The sequence below is a fragment of the Oxyura jamaicensis genome, chromosome 12 (assembly GCF_011077185.1).
Source record: "Oxyura jamaicensis isolate SHBP4307 breed ruddy duck chromosome 12, BPBGC_Ojam_1.0, whole genome shotgun sequence".
Taxonomy (NCBI): Eukaryota; Metazoa; Chordata; class Aves; order Anseriformes; family Anatidae; genus Oxyura; species Oxyura jamaicensis.
In genome coordinates, this window is record NC_048904.1 from 16,488,420 (window position 1) to 16,504,984 (window position 16,565).

The window sequence follows — 16,565 nt, forward strand, 5'->3', positions numbered from 1 at the left end:
TAGACATGTCCTGCTAATTGCAAAAAGCGTGACTCATTCAAGTCATAAATCAGCATTTCTTGAGGCAGCAAAAACAGCCTTTAAAATTCATTGCAGTAAGACTGCTTTATTACACCGCTGGAAACAGTTTCTCAACAGCAGCTCCCTATTCCGTGCCAATAGCTCTGCCAAGATTTGATAAGACAAACAGGGAGGCCAGGGTGGAAAAGAGGGAAATGATGAAAGAAAACTTAGCTTAAAACCATTTTGTAACTAATTTGCGGCAATCTCATTTCAAGTGTCTTTCTCCTCCTCCGCACTGTGCAGTATCTCTTCCAGGAGGGCTGGATTATGCTAAGGGACCATCAGACCGGGCTCATTCCCTGTTCAGGCAATCTCTCAATGGCAGCTCTCCCCAGCAAGAGGTGGGGAGCAGCCCTTTGGATTTTGCTCACACTGCTCAAAACAACAGCAGGAACACTGAGCTATTCACCAACAACAGCTCTCTTTTCAGGGATCTACCTTCCCCTCCGTTATGTTTTGCCTTGTTCCTTCTGCCCCGTCCCAGATTTATGTATCTTTTTCTTTCCAATCTTAGCCAGCCTCTCCCTCCAGCGTCTCATCAGCCTGCCATGCCTTCCCGACCAGGAGGAAGAAGTGATTATTCTGCAGCTCACAGTGACACTCACACTCCATCATGTGAAGGGTTTTTCGGGATGAGGATCAGCAGCCCTCCTGAAACTGTGTAAAAATTAACATGTTTAAAAAATAAATAAATAAATAAAAATCTGTGGTCTGTTGATCTGACCCTGGGCAAAACACGGCTCTGGCTGTGGCTGTTTTACTTCTAATTGCAACAGAATAGCAGCTTCCAGCCAGTCTTATTTGTAATTTTTTATCTCACTGTTCAGCTAAGTCTATCAATTGCTGCAAACTGTGTCATGCTCGAGGGTAAAGAATAATAGAGAAATATTCAGCTAAATTGTACAAAACTTGTTCCCACTGCTGTGCATATATGTTGAAACAGCAGCCTGTCCCCAGCTTGCTAGGTAATGCCATCGGTCCATAAAAAGACAGCTACAGCTCCTCCACTCTCTGGAAAATAGACAAAAAAGCCATCATTCACCCTGGGAAATGTCCATGGAATAATTACTCCCTCCAAAACAATTATATCCACAAAAGCTCCTTCTCCTCAGAGGGAAAATCCTTGTGGAGGCTCTTCCAATTAAGACTTAATATATGACTCTATTTCTCCAGGAAAAGGGTTGTTCTCATTCCCACTGGAACCACTCGGAAGCTTTAATGGTCTTTGAGCCAAGCCCAGTGATGATGCATCTTCATTAGTGATAGGAGTGCTCCCCTGTTTCAGGTTTTTCCATGTTTTGAATGATTATCCATCACTCTGTGGAGTGCTGGGGATGAGAAATAGGACATAAAATCACACAAAGAAGCAAGATTTCCTACTGACTCGGCCACTCCTCACGTCTGCTTCAGGGACTGCATGCAGGATGGTATTTTCGGTAACTTTTGCCCAAAAGTTCCTGCCTCCACCACCAGCACAGCTGGGAAATGGGGTTGGGCAGCTCAGCACCAGTCTGGATGTGCTCCAGCTGAGGCTCTCAGGGCCATGGCTGGAGGAGCAGGACATGTTCTGCTGGGCCGTTCAGCTCTCTCCTGCCCCATAGCCATCTTCAGCTCTGGGGGCTGGGAGCTGGCAATGCAGGGAAAGGAAATGAATAATAAAGCAAGCAAGTTTCTTGCTCTGTACTTCAGTAAAACTGCTTCAGAGTGACTTGCATTTCAACTGTCCCACAGCAACTACCTCTAGGGGTCCTGGGACGAGCAGGGATTTCCTTAATTGAATTATTCTTTAATTTCTGTTCCCTATGTAGCACCTGATCTGTCTGGCTGCTAGGCTGGGAGCTCCCTGCAGGGTCCCTGTTACCTGGCAAAGGAGAAGAGAGATTGCCTCTGACTCCCAGGGGCTTTGCATCAGCTCTCCCATGCTTCCATCGCCTTGTTTATGCTTCCCTGTATATCCCATGACTTTTCCCAACAAACTGGGGACAGATCTGAATATTTATTGCTGCTCTTCTTTCCCTCACACACAGATACATTTCTCTCACTCTCACCACACAGTTGTCAATCTTTTTCCTTACCCAGTTTTGGGTATTACACAAGTTCTTCTTTGTATTATCTCACTTCTGCTCAGTAAATGACTCTTCTCAATCAAATCTGTGATGCAACTCTTTACCACACGCTGCTTACCTGAAGTTCCCTCTAATTCTTCCAGCAGTGTGTGTTCCAAAGCTTTGCCTTCTTGCTGTTGCTGTCTGTGCAGCATTTCATGCTGATGCCTTGCAGGATTTCTTTTCTTAGCTCCTCCAGCTGTGTAGAATTTCTTTCTAAAGTACCCATGGGTCTTCTTGATACCCAGGTGCCTGTAGGTGCCAGTGATGAGGGAAATAATGGTGATTGTCAGCTGCACTACAACATGGTTGTGCCATCCCAGAATTCGACAAAGCATCTTAATGTTTGTTTAAAGAAATAAAAATGATAAACATTCTCTCATCATAGGTAGTACTCAAAAAAGCTATTGGATATGAATCAAGCGAAAACCAATGCAGCATGCAAAGGCTCCTATTCATCTCAGAGGTGTTAACTCTGATTCCTAATACTGGTAAAACTGAGATGGTAAAACCAAGGTGAACAGGAGCTACAGACAATACTAGGCCACTCTTAGAGAACCTCAATTAATGCCTACCCTTCAACTGATTTTAAAGAAGAACCAATGCCTTGGTGTAATAGGGTTGCTAACTTCTTGGTATAAAAATGTAGAATTACACCCCCATTTTCCTCTGAGCTTAAAATCCAGTTTGTCCTGTGTTTCTATCCAAATTGAAATAGAGAAGGAGATACATTAGTCTCACCACAAAACAATGCAGCTGACCCTGAAAACCCAACCCATGCCTCCAAGAGCCCTCAAACCTGATTTTTCCCCAGCAGCTTTTGCTATGCAGCTGGCACTGAAAACATTTCTGGGAGTGGAGCATTCACAGCTTGAGATCCAGGTGAAATACACAGGAGAGCAACTTGGCAAAAAACAACTCTGGGGCCGCTTGGATCATGCCGTGCAGAAGCACGAGGTCCTTGGACCAAGGGCTATGATCCCAGCTAGCTCTAGCAGCCTGCACCTGGGGCAGCATCACTGGCACACACGTGTGTGGCACCCTGAGGAATCATTTCCAAAGCCTCCGAGTTCCTCTTTGCTCAAAGGAAATGCTATTGTTGACCATAAACCAATAGTCAGGTTTTTATGATATCTATATTGGTTATTAAATTTCTGAACTCTGTAAGAAAAATGAGAAATCCATGTGAGAGTTCCTTGTGAATATACAATGAAATCAATTCATTCAGGGCAGCTGAGCTGCTTATCAAATAAATGAATAAAGCAAAGTATTCCTTCTTAATGTGGAACTTACATCTTTAATAAACATCAGATGCATGTTCTCATGAGAATCCTATTATACAACTTCCTTTATTGATTCATGTATTAATATCATTTTGTATTAAACTAGTACATAATTGATGATATGGAAGTGTTTTTGTATTACAACTCCTTCACCGCATAATATAACCCACTTATCATATTTTCAGCTCAAAATTCAGAAAGTCCATGGGTACATTATACACTGAAATGTACAAATTAACTATAGAAAAGTACAGTATATCATTTGCAAATCACATGCTAACCGTATGTAAATATACAGTGCTAAATGCTGACTTTGATATAGTTCAGGTTGAAAGGTATACATCAGCTAACAGAAAAAAAATCTAAGTGCTCATTAGAAAACAAGAGCTGATCTAGCCATTTGGGAGCAATATACAGCCTATATGGCTACGATTATCAACTCTCCACCAGGAAAAACTGCCCTGTCTCCAGTGACTCCCGTGCTGGCACTACCTTCCTGCAGCACAAGGAGCCGCTCACTGTGAGTGACTATGTGAGTGCCCAGCACTTACAGCTCCAAAGATGCTGCCTGTGAGGCACACAGCCATTCTCCTCCACTAGGAAGGGTCTCATTGCTACTCTCAAAAGCACCATCATACAGCCAAAGAGTTCAAATATAGTGCTTCATAAAGCACTATATGCAATTCATCTGCTCTGCTTCCATTGCGCCATCATACACTTTCCCACCCACTAATAATGTCCATCCTGTGCTCAGAAAAGTGATTATTAAATATTCATGTTTCAGGAATAGATACTTCATCCACAGATCTGCCCACATCAAGTGCAGTAGTTCCACTAATCTCCTTTAGTCTTTCTCCCCAGTACAGTATAATTTACAGCAGACTCAAAATATGAGTTAATGCATCTTTTTTTCATTACCTTCTCCCCAGCTTGAAAATTTATTATGTATTCCAGCTAGTTTGATGAGGGTCAGATGCATATGGGACGTTTCATACGCTGCATTTCAAATCAGGCACAAGCATAAGGCACAGCTCTTAGATGTCTGGAATGGAGTGTAGCTGCCCCTGCCTGGGGACATCAGTGACAAAACTCACATTGGCCTGAATAATACAAGATGAAACCCCAAGTAGCTCCCTTTTTCCTATTTCTTATGATTTGTAAATATTCCTACTACTATATTCATTGAAGTGCAAAACTGAAAATGCACCTATTGTCCATTTGCCCATTTTCTTGCAGTATTTTAATCTCAGGGCTCTTTTTAACAATAAACCATAACTATGGGAGATTCACTGGCCATCTGACTTGATCAAAGCCACACAGATCTTTCAAACAAGAATAACTAGTATTTCTCCTTGTCCTTTTTGGCAAGCAGATTAGTAACAGAAAATACATTTTTTCCCAAAATCATCCTTGCCTTTTGCATAGCTAGCATTGCACCTGTGAAGGCTTTGATGCCTATGTGTTAACACGAAGCAACACTAACACTAACACTTTCCAGATGTGGAAGCATTAAAAATACATTGCTGTTGAATTGCTGAAGCAACTGGCTGAATTGTCTTCTGCAGCTCCAAAACAATATCGCTTCATGCCACCTGTATTGGGTTGTCCATCTGTATCCAGAAATCACATTTCACAATACTCACATATCAGTGCTCTGGGATAATTCTCATACCCAGCTTCTTTTCCTGGTCCCACACCCACAACGCGGGACAAGCTGGAGGGGTGCCATTTCCTGAGAACCAGCAGACGCTGGCACTTCCATGCTGACAGGGTCTCGGACAGATCCGAGGCAGCAGGCTGTCACGGCATCGCCCACCGAGGCACCGTGTGAATGCTGTGATGTCTGACAGCACTCCCAAACTCCCCCGAGCACAGGCTGTCCCAGCGGGCGCTCCGGTTTGCAGCCTAAATTTTCACAAGCAAGCAGAAATGATCAGGCATGGTGTCTCTAAGACAACTGCTATAATACAAGCATATATCATCTACCTATCTGCACGTACTCAGAATGCCTTCCTTTCCAACCCTCGCCTTGAGATAGTAGGCAATGGAGGGCCCAGCTTCTCCTGCTTCTCCTTCCTGTCTCTTCCCACACACCAACACTGACTGTTCACTTCTCTCCTGTCAGAAAGGGTGCTCAGGCCTCCTGGCTGCCTTCCAGCTCCCCTGAACAGGCAATGACCCACACGATGTGACTTTATAACTCCCTCCCCTCAAGATGACCTGCCACTTCCCCGTCCTCCGGTTCCTCTGAGCAGTAAACAAGAAGTTCTCCTCCAGGAGCAGCACGATCCATTATTAATCCTGCATCACCGTGTCTGGGACTTGCAGTCCAAAACAGAAATAAAAAGACTGCAGCATGGGCAGACTAGGGCTGCAATCAGAGCAGGGTCTGTAATTTAATAGAACTACCTGGAGTAATGCTGTAATCTCCAACAGGCTTCAGAAGTAGTTCAGAGAGAGATTCCCTAAATCCTCAAATCAGCTACAAATATACAGTTGCATTACTACTATGGATTGAAATGTCTTTGAAGTCAATAGAGAAATTCTTATGGTATTTTTTTATAGGTTCATGTGTTTATATATATATATATATGTCTCCCTAGGGGTTTAATTGGTCTTGAGGGTCCCTGAAGAGCTCATAGCTGAGCCCCTAAGGAAAGGCACAGTCTGAGAGCTGTCTGTCTGTAGGGGTTTGTTGCAAAGATTTTTGAGAAGATTTTTTTTTTTCTATTAACCACCATTATTTTTTTCTACTTTTTGGCAAGGTGAGAGTTGTCTCTATTCTGTAACATAGACATCACCGTGTCAGAGCACGTTCCCAAGGAGGCCAATTTAAAGACTGACAAGAAAATCACCCCTTCTATTTGGACAGAAAGAAAATGATATTTTCCCAGCTGGAAATGAAGGGAAAAAAAAAGAAAAAAAGAAAAAAAAAAGAAAAAAAAAAAAGAAAAAGAAAGAAAGAAAGAAAACAAACTGAACCCTGTTGTGTAATCCTGCCCGGGACTGCTGGACAAATCAAGGAAAACAGGTTTGCCAGACTAAGGATCACCGTTGTGGGACGAGCCTGGTGAGCTTTATTTGATTGTAGCAGAGCACTGACCTTCCCCACACTGTTATTGCCTGGTGCAGGAGCACGCCCTGCCCGAGGGCAGATGGACAATCACAGTGACATCCTCCCACATCCTCACACTGCCAATGCTGCTGAAGCTGGCCCAGGTCACCCATTTTTACCTTGCCCACCTTGCTCCTTTCTCACAGACGGGTAAAAATATTTGTGGGTATCTTCCAGAGGGCACAGATCTGCTCAGAAACCTTGGACATTTAAACTTAATCAATGGCTGTGAAAGCACTTCCAAATCAGAGAGCAGCTTGCTGCTGTGGGAGGGGAAAAGTGTATTGGTGAGGAAATATTTTATATATATATATAATTTGATTCAGGAAAAAGGAACGTATTTTTATGTATTTTTGTGTCATTGATTTTGGGGTGTGAGTTAAAAAAAATAACTGGTTAAGGGCTGCCCTCAGTGTCCCTGTCGGTACCTGGATACAAACCCCTCCATACGGGTCCAGATGCTGATGCCCACCCTCCGAAATCCCAAGGAGAGCAGAGCATTGTGCGGGCTCAGCCAGAGGTCACTGAGGGCTCTGAATGAGCTCTGCCTGCAGATCATATGGAGCTAAATCCCCATAACCAGGTGACCCCGCAGTACAAACAGATAAATGTTAATACAGAAATTAGCAGAAAAACCAAGGGCATATTTTTACCAAATCATTTCATAGAATCATAGAATCATAGAATATCCTGAGTTGGAAGGGACCCTTAAGGATCATCAAGTCCAACTCTTGACACCGCACAGGTCTACCCAAAAGTTCAGACCAGAATTTACAAGTTAAGATTTACAAATTAAGTTCAGAGCAGAATTTACAATTCTGCTCTCTGTTTCTTTGTTTAAATGCAGGCCAAATAAAACTGAAATAAACTGTTAACATAGACCAAGAATGGAAGGCTAAGTGAGGTGCACATAGTGGATGGGCAAAGCATGGGTAAGGAATTACAAGCCTCAAGCTTCTGTAATTGCCTTTCTGCTAATTAAAAAGCCATGCAGAATTTCCCATGGGAGGCATCAAGGAAATTGAGCCTCGTGGTGGGAGTCTGAGCAAGGGATGGGATGCGACCACTTGCCTCTGAGAGGAAATTTTCTGCCGGGCTTCTTTCCCTGTCCTGTCCCACCCCATCACTTCACTGCTGCCCCAAGCAGCCCTGCCCACAGGCGAGGAGCAGAGGGCACCATCCCAAAACCCTCTCCCCGTCCCCCCAGCCCAAAGCCCTTCCTGCCTCCACACCATTGCAACATGAGCATCTCAACCTCCACGCTCACCGGAATAATCTTATGTCATGTTCACAGAGATGAGACGGGATTTATTTCTAGATGAAACTTGGCTGATAATACAAAGAAAGTTATTAATCCACTCAGGCCAGCCATCTAACACCCAAAGCTTGTTACTCTTGCTGGCTGGGAAGAGGTATTTGATTGAATCAAGGGGGATTTGCTTAGCGCTCTCTTCTTGTTTGAGTTAGAAGCTGCTTATAATTTGCAGCTGGGGTTTGTGCCCCTGCCGGCTCTGCAGCACCAGAGACTGAACCCGTGGGCTGCAGCTGAAATGGGAACAAGAGGCGGGATTTGTGTGCTTTCTGCTGTGGTCTTTGGTATCAAGATGCCAGGACTGGAGGACTGGAAATAAGAGCAACTCTGATAATCAGTGGCATTATTTATTTATTTATTTTTGTCTCGAATATCCATTAATTCTCTCTTCCTTTCTGTCTATAAACTCAGCTTCCTTCCACTCCTCCGGCTATGGTCTGCAAGCTCTCCATCTTCACCTCTCCTTCCGTCAGACTCCAGACCCTCCTCACTCAAGACCCTGCTCATAAGGCTCCCATCGAGTCCTCAGATGGGGCCTGCGCTGCCCAGCTGCCCCCACCAGAGCCCCGTCCCCAGCAGGGGCAGGTCCCCACGTCCCTGTGCCCCTAGCTCTGCTCCCCCATGCCCTGCTGCCGGCCAGGTGACATACCAGGAAAACAAACCCCTTCAGCCACCACCACCACCTGCAGGGGAAATTCAGGTGCTTAGGAAGCTTTGAAGATCAGGGGAGTTTTGAGCAGCCACGTTTGTGTACCTCTCTGCAGGCAAACTCTGATTTCTCCATAGTGGTGGTTTAGATCTGTCAAAAGTCTGTGTTTAACTGCTGTTTTAACCAGCGGGGACTGGGTTTTCTCTCTTTCTCTTAGAGGGTTTGATGAGAGAACCGGTATCAAGAGGATCAGCCAGAGAGTGATGATAATGCTTTCAGCATCTGAGCCAAAGCCCACTGCCTTTACTCAAAGCCTTTCCATTGACTTCAGCGGCGTTGATCAGCCCTGCACACCACCGCCGGACGGGGCAGGCTTTGCTTTGAATACAGCTTCAGAGCTAGACACCAAAGTTTCCAAAGGCCAAGGTGGGGTCCAGGCACAGAAGTTTGTGAATAGGCAGGGGGACAAGGGAGAAGAAAGGAAGGATTTTTTTTTTCCTTCCACACCTTTGTCACTGTTGCTCCCATTATATTTCTTGTTCAGGTATTCCTCAACGTCTCCTAAGGGATGTGAAAAGAAAAATATGTCAACTCATTTCCAAGAGAGAGATGTAAAACCTAAAGGTATTGTGTAAATAAATGAACAAAAATGAGGGGAGTGAATAAAGTAAGAAAAATAAACAAATATTTCGTGAGATTGACAGAAAGGCATGAGTTTAACTCCTCTTTCACGTCGTCGGATATCAGCTAAATGTAAGTAACGCAATTTTCCCCGTCTCTATTTATTGCATTAAGCACAAACTCTACCATCTAGGGAGACGAGCAGATCGTGATGTGCTGTGACAAGCTGCCCAAGTTCCCGCAAGCAGGAGGCTCCCGAGCAGCCCCACAAGGGTAGAGCCCCCCCGTGCCCCTAACGGAGCGCACCCACGCAGGGTGCCCACGATCTGCCGCTCAGCACCCGCACAAGGCTCTCCAGAAATAAATGAACAAGCAGCACGTGGAAAGGCTGGTGGTGGGAGCAGCACTCGGTAGCGAACCCGAACTTCTGCGTCTCGTGGCGGTCGTTGTTGCTGCTTTAAATCAGGAATTAAATGAGCAATTGCAGGCCTGTGCCTGCGACCACCCAAGGGTTTAAATAAACATCTTCACTAAGCTGCTGCTTGGCACCGTGTGTTTTTGGTGGGTGAGACCGTAGGCTCCCACTTCCTTCTCAGGCTCTCTGCCTCGTTACACACTAAAAGCCGGAAATTAATTAGCTGCTTGCATAAAATGGAGGAGGGCTGAGGGAAGGTGCGACAGAGACAGGTGGCTGTCACAGGGGAACGTCTCTTTGTGTAAATACCCGTATCCATTTGCAGGCTCCAGAAAACCTCATCCCCGAGAAAATATATGCCAGATGCGAGCCATCTGATACGTGCTCTGCTCCTCTGCAGCAGCTTCCCCTCTGCAGCCCCTGGTTAATTATAACTTTGAGGAATAGCGGTCTATAATCATGTGTGTGGAAACTCATTTCTCTTTAAATGAAACCTGGCTAAGAGTTGCTTCTTACTGGAACAATTTTCAAATAAACAAGCTCTGAAACTTAAAAGGAATCTTAAACTCCATTAAATAATACAGTTCCTTAGCAGGAATTTCTCCTGGGAAGCGATGTCTTCTATTCAAGTGCCATGTTATGACAAGCATGACAGACTTGATAGCGATCTGTTCCAACTCATGACATTGCTCAAATTAGGTTAGATAGAATCTGTGCAGGCTTTCTAAGGAAAGCTCCTCTGGGTGAAAGCACTATTATTTTTGTTAATGGCTGTGAATTATGATTTTCTTCTCCTAGGAGTCATAAACTATGTTGCTACACAGTAGTACATCATGTAATGTATGTAATACATGATTCCTTAGTAGGGGAGGAAACTATTACATTTGCATACATTAGAGCTAGAGTTGTAATCAGAATGTGTTTTCCCACTTCCTCCACTGAATATTTATGGCTTTCTTTGCCACTTCCCCTTCTGCTACACATGTCTCTTGCTTGACCTGGTGTCTTGCTCTATTTTATTCAGGCTCGGGAAGGGTAAGTGTTTACAGCACGTTCCTGTTGCTCTGCAAACACCAAGTGACTGGCTTTCTTTCAGATTGCTTTCCAAGCCTCACACATGCTGCCATGCATAGGCAGCCGCAGCCTCGGCAATGCGAAAAGACAGATGGAGGCAGAAAGCAACTTAACTCCACCTCTGTGGGCTCACGAGCACATCAGGGCACCAGACAGCAGCTGATGGCAGCAAGGACACTTGCAGGTAAACAAGGGGATTTTAAGGTTGTAGCAGCACTCTGCATCCCAAGCAGTCTCTGAAAAACCACAGCCAGCAAGTGACAGTTCATGCCTTTGAGGGCTGCCAGACAGGGCTACGGGAGAGGACAAACCAGCCCATCCTCCTGCTTCGGTCCTCTCCTAACCGAAAATCTCCACACAGCCATTAGCAGCAGGGTAGGAAGGCACAGGGCAATGCATTCAAGGCTTGGCCACTGTTCTCATACAGTTGTTTCCGAGGGCTCAGATCTTCAAAGGTGCAGCTGGGCTCCTAAATCACCAAGGTCTTATTCAGAAATCCCGCTCACCAGTCCACCCATGCTTGTATTCTTCCACACCTTTGATCATTCATGGCTTTAATTTAATAAAAGCCATTCAAGTGCAAAGCCAGATGATGAGGAGATAAAACTTAAAGGGTTTGTTCTGAGCTTAAGTGGGCATACCTATTTCCCCGTCAGTAAAAAGCAAGCTGAGAGGAGACTGACACCTATTTGTAATTTGCAGAGGAACTGGAGGCCATCTGAGCAACTTAGACAAAGAAAATCAGCAATTACACTGGTTTTGGTGCTACACGTGTGCACAGAAATGAAGCAGCAAAGCTGGAGGACTCTCAGAAGGATCAGAAGACAATACCCTATCAGGTCACACTATCTCAGGACTTTGGGAGAAATTCCTTTTGAACATTATAAAGCAACAAAAAGTGCATAAAGTCACAAGAAAGGCTCTTGGACCTCAAGATCACAAAGCCACTCTCAGGTCTGTTTTGCCAATCACAGTGTCTACAGCCCACGTAAGAGCACATCAGCAGTTTCCCCTCCAGCCAGCGTTTTGTGCAGGTGTCTGGGATTAAAGACAACTCAAGAGGGAGGTGAGACATCACCTGCCAGTTCCTGCAAGTATGGAAGCACTGAGACAAAAGTGACTGATTACAGCTATGCTCCCCAATACACTGTTGCTGATCACCACGGATCACCTTCTCGATGTCCATCACACCTGCAGAGGCCTGACCAGGTTAAGGGGAGGGAGGTTTTGGGTGGAAGTGTCAAAGGCTCACATTAATAACGGGCTGCACGTTCAGAGCTGAGTTATGGCTGGCACAGGGAGGTTACAGAGAAACCAAGAGCATTTCTTACAGGCTCAAACCAATTTAACCACAGGTTCCCAGAGTGACATGTTGTTATTTGTTAGCTGGAAGATCATTTAAGGCAAACTTCAACCTTTCAGGCAGCCTACGGGTAGCCCAGCAAGCTGCAGCGGGCAGGTGCTTGTGTTGCGGAGCCACTGTCACCAAGGGATGCATAAAGATCTCGGTTTTGCCATACAGAAATATTCTGTCTCGGAGCAGATTTATTGCTGGGATGCCAGGAAAAGCTGCTCCTGCTCCTTTTCATTAGGGAGGGTGGTTACAATGTGAGATTTCTGAGTGCGGGCAGAGGAGGAGGAGATGGCACTGCGTGGCACTCTGAGGGTTTTAATGCATGCCCAAAGACATGCGTAGAGCTAAAAGATGTTTAGGTGCCTGAAGGTGCAGAGAAGCACACGGGCCCAGATCCTTAGGGAAGACAGCACTGAAATGTTTTTTTCCTGGGCAGAGCTTAGTGGAATTTGCGTGTCCTCCCAGTGAGGAAAACCACACCTCCCTGCTTCAGTGCTTTTGGGAGCCGTCTGTGCACCTGCTCATACCTTAAAGTGTCAAAAATGTCTTTGCAGGACTGGTCTTTGTACTAAAGAACAGATACACGTTTAAAAGGAAAACAAATTTTTAAAAAGGATGTTGCAATTCCTGAGCCATCAGAACAGGCACAAAATAAACAGTAGCAGGTGGTTTCACTTTCTACATTTGAATTCCTGACAAGTTCACATCAAAAAAAAAGCAATGCAAAAGATATTTCAAGATGTTTTTCTATTTTCTCTTCCCACAAGGGACTCTAGCCACAATGATCTAAGAATTACACGATAGTCATTTACCATCCTGGGATCATAAATCTGCTCCTGCGTTCAGCCTCGAAGGATCATTAATGTAAAGCAAACAAGAAAGGGACAGACCTTAAACCAAGCTCACCATCCCTAAGCATGAGCATCCCTACAGACACGAGCCCTGAATACCCACTCAGCTCCAGGCAGATGCCAGTACCAGAGCAGTGTGGGGGGAAGTTTGTAATTGCATTGTGCGATGATTTTTCAGTGGCTAAACAGCAGACTTCCGCCTGCAGTGCTGTTAATCTGGCACCTTTATGAAAACACCATTTATTTTCAAAGAGAACTGGATATTTACAGCTGATAAGTGTTATTTGACCATTTTTGTGAAATTTAATTTAAGTTTATACTGTATGCTCTCCAAACTACTCTATAAAATTACACTTAAAGCAAAAGTGATATAAATCATAGACAAACTGATACAATCCTCACCCCTTAAAAGTACCGCATGAGTATTATTTAGCCATGATGCATGCAAATTAAATTCAAATTAAATAGCAGTGGGTGTGGCACATATGCAAATTTCAAAACCTACCCAGTCCCAATTTCCCCTTTATGAACTGCCTACAGCTATAACTCTCGGAATTTATGAGCTGCTCAGCTCCTAATGCAATCTTTGTCATTGTAACCAGGCCAAAAGAATGGGAAACGATACAAAGTCAGCCCATCTCCCCCGTCCCCATTCCTTCTCAGGGTTTGGTCACCATAGAAATGCTGTCATAAAGATGGGCAGGCGAGGCACAGCGCGGGAAGGTGGGGGCACTTGTGCACAGTCCTGTGTACAGAGGGCACCTGAGGCTTTTGGAATTACCCAGCGCAGAGCTGGGACACTGAGGGCTGGGATTCACGCAGGGAACCCAGCACGCACCAGCAGCTGCCCTGCTGTTCCTTCCAGCAGCTCATGGGCACAACTAATCAACAAAAAACCTGCAACTGCTGTATGCCTCGTGCCCGCTGCTCCAACCCACATCTCTTCAATTTCCATCACACGCAGCCTGCTTTTCGGCAGCACAAACCACTTCCAGCAGCATCTCCCCACCATTTCAGTGCAATCCTCCCCGTTCTTTTCCATCAATAACACGAAACGACAAATCCCATGAAGAATAATACAATTTCCTTTCCTCTATCAAACCTCTACCTAGAGGGGTTATTTATATGTTGCAAAGGCCTAAATGCCTGGATTTAATATTTCTAAAAGAAGATCCCAGGATTTTGGACAGAAACTATCCCTTTTTCAAAGCAAAATAACATTTTGGAAATTCTTTGCTAGTAAAGTGTGACCTGGCTCCAGAAATGACCTGTGCTTGGGGCACACTCATTGTCAGTGCTATTTTCAAGTGCAGGGTCAGTATTTTTCTGAGGGAAACATGATGGTCACCCTCCCGGCTGACCTACGTGGTGCTGACATGGGGCAACCAGCAATGAAACAGAAATGCTAACAGCTTGAGCTGAGCCCCATAGATGGGTGGACTTCAAACACAGGACTTCTCTGACACAGGTCCTGGAGGCTAGGCTGATGAAGCATCCTTTGAATTATCTGAGGTTTCTCACAAGGGCTGTAGGGACTTCCACCCTGTGACAGCCTCACCTTGTTTTTCTCAAGATTTTGCAAAGAGCCTTCCAGCTGCTTCGCTTTCCTCCAGGGCCCTTGCCAGAGAAGCAAGATATGAATTTAAGTTGCAAGAGACTTGGTAACAGAGGAGCTTCCATCAAGGGCCATTTCCCATACCTGGCAGACTCAGACTTAACAGAGGTGTTGTGCCTCCATCCTTCATGTAAAGGGTTTCCTTCAGAGTTTCAAAGCAATAGCACAGCAGCCCCAGAGTCTCTCCATCACTTTCCTCCTTTCTATTCCTCATAACAGAGAAGGAATTTGGCTATTTTTCTCTCCTGTATTGGACTCATCACATTTATCATCTGGACCTTTCTCTGGGGACATATCTACAGACAGGATTTTTCCAGAAGTTCCCTGCCACTACCCACAGCAAAACTGAAAAGCAAACACTTGTATTCAGTAAGCACAAGAAGGGGGTGCCATGCAGCCCCTCCGCGCACAAACACAGAACTCACATCAGCGATAGCCTTTGGAGCTCAACCCTCCAAGGGGAGCAGATACCACAGACAGAGCTGGGTGAGGGGAAAGGACAGAAAAGGAGGTTTTCCTAAACTGAATGAACAAGGACTTTCAGGTGAATAAAAACATGCAAGACTGATCAGGCAGGCAGTCTGGTTCTGAGCTGCGCCAGGATTGCTGCCCGGAGCCCACCGATCACAGCTATGGTAACTGCGTGTTTGGTGACTGCAACCGTGTTTTATAGTTTTTATTAGATATTCACTAGCCACATGGTCTGCCATAGCCACGTAGAAAAGACATTTATTATGTAGAACAGAGACAAGTCTCAACAAACAGAGGCTTAAATAATTAACTTTGCCTCTGAGTAAGCAGCTCCACGAGGCACAAAGGAGATCCTGCTTTTTAGTTCAAATTCAGTGAAGGCAAATCTTGTGTTCTCAAGGACTGGAAGGCTGCCTTTTCCTCTGTGAATGCCTGCTGGAGATAGCATGGTTTCTTTGAGTCCAGGGTAGTCTGGAAGTCTCCACGTCAGAAAAGGTTTTTGAAGAGGAAATCAAGAAAAACTGCAACTCTGAGCACAATGTGCGCGAAGCCCCATCCACTGCAGATAGGACACCCTAATTTATGACTGCAGACCTAGGAGTAGCATGATCAAAGGCAGTGTCTGAAAGTGCAGTGTTTGTGACTTGCTCCTGTCTGTTCTGTTCCCAGCTAATTATCTCTTCCTTAGGTGTACGGAAAATAGTTTAATCCATTTTCGCAAAGCTCATTCCATCAAGTTAGGCAGCAAGGTACACAGTGCCTCCATTGCCAGGAAAACCTCTATCTTGGAGCTGCTGAAGCCAACAAAGCCACCTCAGTGTAATCTTTTCTACTTGACACACTGCTGGCACTTCTGCAGAGGAGAAACAACAGGCAAAGGAAAACTCTCAGAATATTGTACCTTCACTTGGGACACAAGCTGGGAACATTTTGTTTCCTCCCATCTACCATGGGTGCAAAGGATGGTGGTGAGCATTCAACACCCCACTTCTATTCCCCCAGTGAGAGGGAGAATCAAACCCAAACCCCATTGCAGCTCTCTGCTCTCCCCACTGGGCTCCGCAGGAACACTGCATTTCCCAGCATCGATGATTACCAATCTCCAAGACTGCTGTGGTGTGGGACATTATCCCCAGCCCTTCCCAAATTTCATTATGTATGCTCACTCATGCTAGGGATTATGCGACTCCGGTGGAAATCGCGCAGCTTCACAAGGATAGAGAGAGCACACGGCTTTTGGATTAGCAGAGTTATCCACCCTTTAGGGGTGTCTTAGCCTATTCTTAGCCTTGGAAGGCAGCAAGGTGGAACAGCTCCTACCCACGGAGCAGTCTCCTTGGAGTATTAGCAGTTTTGCACTTTGGGAGCCCTCGTTAGCAGCCTGCACTTACTTTATTGGCTGCTGTTAGGATGCACCTGTGCTTTGGTCTCATGAGTCTGCTGAAGTAATAATCCACCTGACATCTCCTCAGTCTGCTGTGCGTTTTATGGTTTTATAGCTTATTTCTCTATAATGTCACTATATACATACATTTCATGTGGGCTGACCTTGAGAGGCAAAACCTACTCCTACATAACTATACCCATAAATCCAGCTTAGTCTTTGCATCCCTTTGAGCTCTCTCCATACTGAGCAT

The 16,565-nt window shown here is 45.2% G+C and overlaps 1 long non-coding RNA gene across 1 annotated transcript in view; it reads right to left on the reverse strand.

Moving 5' to 3' along the window:
* Positions 1-2,490, reverse strand: part of LOC118173161 — a 26,173-nt gene extending 23,683 nt beyond the window's left edge. The window contains exons 1-2 of the long non-coding RNA XR_004754066.1: positions 2,248-2,490; positions 825-1,391 (exon numbers count right to left, since the gene is read on the reverse strand). This is a non-coding gene — a long non-coding RNA (uncharacterized LOC118173161). The remainder of the gene's footprint in view (positions 1-824; positions 1,392-2,247) is intronic.
* Between the last annotated feature and the right edge of the window lie 14,075 nt (positions 2,491-16,565).